Consider the following 6,963-nt stretch of genomic DNA (forward strand, 5'->3'; position numbering starts at 1 on the left):
TTGCTGTTGCTCGCTGTGCTTGCCTGCTGCTGGTTTGCTGCTGCACGCCTCCTCGCGTCGCTGTGCTGCTGTCTTTTGCTATTGCGAGGTGCCGCTGCCATCTCTTGCTATAGCTAGCTACTGCCTGATGCGTGCCGTATCGCTGCTGCTTTGCTAGATGCATGCCGTAGCTCGGTGTTGCTGCTAGTTGTAGCTAGCCTGGCCGTTGCATGCTGTTGTTGTGCTTGCTGTTTCTGCCATGCTGCTGCGTGCCATGCCGTGTTGTTGTGCTTGCTGCTGGAGTCCCCTGTGCCTTGCCGTAGCTAGTTGCTAGTTGCTATTGCTAGTAGAAGCTAGTTGTTGTAGCTGCTGCTTGCCTGTGCTTGCTTGCCTGCATGTGTTATTGCTGTTTGCCTTGCTGGCTTTGCTAGATGCAGCTAGGTGTAGTTGCTAGGCTAGGTTATTGTTGCTTGTGCTAGTTGCTGCTTTGCTAGTTGTAGTTGCTGATGTGTCGTGTGCCGTCGCCGCATGCACCATCCCCGCTGTCGTGGGTCATCGACAAGATTCACGAGCACCCCGTCGTCCTCGACGACCCCCGTAACGAGTTCGACTTCCTCGACATCGTCGGAACCGTGTTCGACTACCGACGCCGCAGACCTGAGAACCACGACGACCACTACTTCCACGACGACCAGGACGACAACTACTTCCACGATGTTCACGACGACTGTTGTTCCCCTTCACCGAACCGAACCGCTCCAATTCGCGCACGTCGAAGGTATACCGTGAGACGTGTCATGACTGTGTGCATGTGATGTATGAGATGATTGTATGTTTGCACCGTATATTAGCCCGTTGCACGTTGTCTTCTTTCCGTCGCGCCCCGACACATGGGAACCCGGTAATCGGGATCACCCCACCTTTATTTAACGTTCCCGCACACGCGCTTCCTATACGTTGGCACGATATCTCGACGAGTTATCGGGATAGGAACGTTGTTGTGGCATCGTTTCCGTCTTGCCGACACAGTTTCCCTTTCGCTCGCCGTGGCGACACCTGCTTCTCTCCCTTCTTCCCGTGATTGAACTTGCATGCATAACGCATTCATGGCCTATAATCCCGTGTTGCATGTTTCTTCTGCCGTAGCTCCGATCTATGTTTCGCGTGTTACCCGACTAAGATGTCATGTAGGATCATCGCTCACCCCTTGCCATGTTAACTACAATTTAATATTGTCGAGTACATAATCGGGAGTGAATTAAATAATTAAATGTGGAGTTTCGTCGATATGCAACCGTTGCATATAGAGCTTCACTTAACGTGTAGTGTTTGCGTGAGGTGATTTGCCATGCCATCCCGTGCATTTTAACCTGATCATGCATCGTTGTAGGTTGTGCATCATGTGGTGCATCGTGTGGTGAATACCTGTGTTGATGGTTGTTTCCGGTTTGCTCCGTCTCGATAGAGTTTCGCAAGCGTGTCGGAATGTGAGGACCCGTTCGACTACGTTGGTACGTCGACTCCACCGAGTTGTTCTTCTTCCACTCGGGATCTCAGGCAAGATGACCATTTCCCCAGATACCATTACTATCATTGCTATGCTAGTTTTTATTGCTTCTATCGATTATGTCTCGTTGCCTACCACATGTTAAATATCAGCCTCTCAACAATGCCATGATTACCTTCAACCTGTTCGACCTAGCAAACCACTGATTGGCTATGTTACCGCTTGCTTACCCATGTTGTTAGCGTTGCTAGTTGCAGGTGCAGATGCTTCCATGTGATAACATGGGTTCCTTGTCATATCACCCTATTAAATTCTATTTAATTTAATGCACCTATATACTTGGTAAAAGGTGGAAGGCTCGGCCTTTCTAGCCTGGTGTTTTGTTCCACCTTTGCCCCCTTAGTTTTCGGCTACCGGTGTTATGTTCCATAAACGAGCGCTCCTAACACGATCGGGGTTGTTATGGGGACCCCCTTGATAATTCGTTTTAGATTAAAGCTGGTCTGGCAAGGCCCAACTTTGGTACTACATTTGCCTAATAACTAATGTACTGCATAGGGAGTAATTAACCCGAGGATAATTTAATCAACCCCCGGGCCAGTGCTCCTCATGAGTGTTGGTCCAAAATAGAGCAGCTTATTAACGCTACCCGGGGCAACTCGGCGTTTGGCGTCGTAACCATCGCTCATCCGTCGTGTCCTGAGAACGAGGTACGCGACTCCTATCGGGATTGTCGACACGTCGGGCGACCTTGCTGGATTAGTTTTACCTTTGACGGAATATCTTGTGCATCGGGATTCCGGCGATGCTTTGGGTAATCTCAGAGTTGAGGTTTTCCACTAGGGAATCCGACGAGATCGCGAGCTTCGTGATTGAGGATTTCTATGCGGCTTGTGGTAATTTGTGATGGACTAGTTGGAGCACCCCTGCAGGGTTAAATCTTTTCGGAAAGCCGTGCCCGCAGTTATGTGGCAACGTGGAAACTTTGTTTAACACTGGTTCTAGATAATTTGAAGTTAACTTAATTAAAACATGCCAACTGTGTGCGTAACCGTGACTGTCTCTTTCGTGAGTTCTTTCTCCGATCGAGGACACGGTGGGGTTATGTCTGGCGTAGGTAGGTGTTCAGGATCATTCATTTGATCATCAGTAGTTCACGTCCGTTATGCGTAGATCTTCCCCCTCTTATTTCTTGTACTCGTAAGTTAGCCACCAAATATATGCTTAGCCGCTGCTGCAACCTCACCACTTAACCTTGCCTCACCTAATAAGCTTTGCTAGTCTTGATACCTTTGGAAATGAGATTGCTGAGTCCCCTGTGGCTCACAGATTACTACAACACCAGTTGCAGGTACAGGTCAAGGTAACTTAACGCGAGCGCGTTGATTGTACATTTGGAGTTGCTTCTTCTTCTTCTTCTTCTTCATCGATCTAGGATTGGGTTCCAGGCCGGCAGCCTAGGATAGCAAGGATGGACGTCGTTCTTCTTTTGTCGTTTATTTTCGTCCGTAGTCGGACCCTGCTCTTACTCTTGATGATTATGTAATGTACTGATGTGACTCTGATGTAGCTTGTGGCGAGTGTAAGCCAACTCTATATATGTCTCTTCTTTTCAGTACATGTACTTGTAATGATATCCATTCTTGCGACATGACGAGATGCGCTTCTATCCCTGACGAGGTCCTCGTGCCAAATTGAGGATAGGGTCGCATCTTGGGCGTGACAGAAGCCACTAGTAAACACTACGGCCCCCGGGTCTATTCACACCCATCGTTTACACCTCCGCTTTTACTTTGCTTTGTTACTTTGTTGCTTTCAGTTCTCACTTGGCAAACAATCTATACGGGATTGACAACCCCTTCATAGCGTTGGGAGCAAGCTTTTGTGTTTGTGCAGGATCTTGAGATACTCCTCCACTGGATTGATACCTTGGTTCTCAAACTGAGGGAAATACTTACCACCGCTACGCTACATCACCCTTTCCGCTTCGAGGGAACACCAACGTAAGGCTCCAAGGCCACGGGGGAAATCCTTTGCATACTTGCCTAGGAAGTCCCTTAAGGCGTAGCCGCAGCTGAAGGTTTCCTGGTGCCATTGCTGAGGAGTATCAAGCAACACTCTTTTTTCTGACGCCATTGGAAGGTCTTTTGTTGCAGCAGCAGCTAGCGCCCACTACCTATTTTTCTCAACATGCAAGTATGACACCAAATATACAATAATAAAACACAATATATATATATTGCAACTATTTCCGCAACAACATTCGGGGCTTGAGCAAATATTTTGCAAATATACAAGAATCATATCCTAGCAAGAACCCTAGGCATGGGGATGTCTCACCAGAGGTTTTGGTCGACGTCGTCAACGGGCTCGTGGCGGGGGCGGGGTCGTCAACGGGCTCGGGGCGGGGTCGAGGTCGTCGAAGGGCGCGGGGCGGGGGCGGCGACGACGACGGGCTCGGGACGGGGGGCGGTGACGACAACGGGTCGGGGGCGGCGACGACGATAGGCTCGGGGCAGGGGCGGCGACGGCGACGGGCTCAGGGGCGGCGGCGACGACGGGCTCGGGGCGGTGGCGGCGACGGTGATTGGCTCGGGGGCGGCGACGATGACGGGCTTGGGGCGACGACGGTGGCGGGATCGGGGGCGGCGACGACGACGGGCTCGGGGCGGCGACGACAACGGGCTCGGGCGCGACGACGACAACAGACTCGGTGGCGGCGACGACAACGGGCTCGGGGGCGGTGACGACAACGGGCTCGGGGGCGGCGACGACAACGGGCTCGGGGGCGGCGATGACGACGGGCTCGGGGACGACGACGACGAGGAGGAGGAATGGATCGACGACGGCGGCGCGGGGCAAATGAGAGAGCTTGGGGAAAAATCGATAACTCCTGCCTTATATGCAAAAACCTGTTGTCCTGGTTCGAGGCACAAACCGAGACCAATGCTACTATTTCGTCCCGGTTGGATCCACAAACCGAGACTAAAGGTCAATTTTCAGCAGCCTAACGGACGGGAAGAAGAGACATTTAGTCCCGGTTTGTGCCGCAAACCGACACTAAAGGGAGCCTTTGGTCCCGCTTTGTTCCACCAACCGACACGAAAGGATGTCTTTGGTCCCGGTTGGTGCCGCAAACAGACACGAATAGCCTGTGCGTGCCACAGCCGAGGTGCTTGGTAAAGAACCACCAAAAACAAAATCTATTATTCACATGATTCCCCGAAACCCTAGCGCCGTCAACCCATCCCGTATTCAATCAAACACACTTTGATAGGCCCAATTTGGCCTGGTTGGACCTAATGCGGACAACTAAACACGACATTTCCTATTTGGCGCCACACACGCTAGTTAATGTGCATTCGTAAATGGGTCGATCCATCTACGCGTCGTTTGACTTTTTTTTGAAAATTGTATGGACTTATTTTTATATTGAGGAACATTTTTTGACTTTCAGCGAATATTGAAGAACTTTTCTGAAATTTATTGAACTTCTTTTTGAAAATGGAGAAACTTTTTTAAGATTTATGAACTTTTTTTTCCATTATCAATGAACATTTTTTAAAATTGATGAAACTTTTTAAAGACATCAACTTTTATTCAAATGGATGAACCTTTTTTCTTTAAATCTGTAAACCTTTTTTAATTTCACATTTCTATTTTCACAACAAAAAAAATCAAAAAAACTGAACATCACTCTAATGGCCTGGCCCATGCTAGCAGTGCTGCAGACGCCGGATCGTTAACGGCGCCTGAAACGCTGGATAGGAGCACACCATATATATATCAGCTAAGACAAATACCCAACAACCCAGTGCCCAACTAGCACAGATCAGCGGGAGCTCCTACCTGCAGCTCTATATGCACCCCACAGGGGGACGCCCCATCTCGGCCGGCCCAGTCTTGTTTTTTTCTGTTACCTTTAGAGTTCTCTGTTTTTTTTCTTTTTTGGTTCATTTTTTCTTTCCTTTTTCCTTTTCTTATTTTATTTGAAGCAAAAATAGTTTTCGAATTTGAAGAACAATTTTTATAAAACGTGAACAAATTTGGAAGCGCGTATAATTTTTTAAAGTACGGACATTTTTTGAATCCTAAGAGCAAAAATTTGTAAAACCCCGAACAAATTTAAAAGCATGAACAAATTTATAAAGCATCAATACTTTTTGATTTTTTAAAACATATTTCGAAACCCAGAACAATTTAGAAAAACATGAACAAATTTGGCACAGCGATTAATTTTTTAAAGCACGAACATTTCTTGAATCTTGAGAACAAAATATTGAAAAGGAGGAAAACATTGAAAAACCCCGAACAAATTTGAAAGCACAAACGTTTTTAACATTTGGAGTACAAATTTTGAAAGCGAGAACAACTTTAAAAAAACGTGATCACATTTGGAAACGCGAACAATTTTTTAGAGCACAAACATTTTTTGAATCTTGAGAAATAAATTTTGAAAAGGAGAACAATTTTGAAAAAACCTGAACATATTTGAAAGCATGAACAAATTTATAAAGCACGAACATTTTATGAATTTTGAAAACTAATTTTCAAACTGAAAACAATTTTAGAAAAACTTGAACAAATTTGGAAGCGCAATTTTTTTTAAAGCACGGACATTTTTTGAAACATGAGAACAAAAATTTGAAAAGGAGAACAATTTTGAAAAACCCTGAACAAATTTGAAAAAGAGAACAAATTTTTAAAGCACGAACATTTTTTCAATTTTGAGAACAAATTTTGAAACCGAGAACATATTTTTTTAAAATGTGAACAAATTTGGAAGCGTGAACAATTTTTTTAAGCGTGAAATTTTTTTAATCTTGAGATTTTTTTGGAAAAAGGGAACAATTTTGAAAAACCCAGAAAAAAGTTGGAAGTGCGAACAAATCTTTAAAGCACGAACATTTTTTGAGTTTAAAACAAATTTTGAAACTTACAACAATTTTAAAAAATATGAAGAAATTTGGTAGTGCGAACAATTTTTTGAAGCACGAACATTTTTTTAATCTTGAGAGAATTTTTTGAAACTGAGAACAAATATCAAAAACCCCAAGCAAATTTGCAAGCGCGAACAAATTTTTAAACCACACTTCTTTTTGAATTTTACGTAGTTTGTTGAAGCTGAGAACAATTTTGGAAAAATCCCGAACAAATTTGAAAGTACGAACAAATGGTTTAAAGCACAAATAATTTTTGAGTCTTAAGAATGTTTTTTGAAACTGAGAACAAATTTCAATCTTACAAACAAATTTCGAAACGGAAAATAGTTTTTTGGAAAATAAATAACATTTTCTAAAAATCAGGAACATTTTCTGAAACCGTCAAAAATATTTTTGAAAACTAAGAACATTTTTTGAAACAAAAAGAGAAATGAAAAAAATAAACAGGAAATAATAAAAAACTAAAAAAAAACGGTTCAGCCCAAAACCGGACACTGCAACCCCAGCTAATGGGCCAGTCCATTTGAAAAGCGA

Source organism: Hordeum vulgare, chromosome 7H, assembly GCF_904849725.1.
Source record: "Hordeum vulgare subsp. vulgare chromosome 7H, MorexV3_pseudomolecules_assembly, whole genome shotgun sequence".
Taxonomy (NCBI): Eukaryota; Viridiplantae; Streptophyta; class Magnoliopsida; order Poales; family Poaceae; genus Hordeum; species Hordeum vulgare.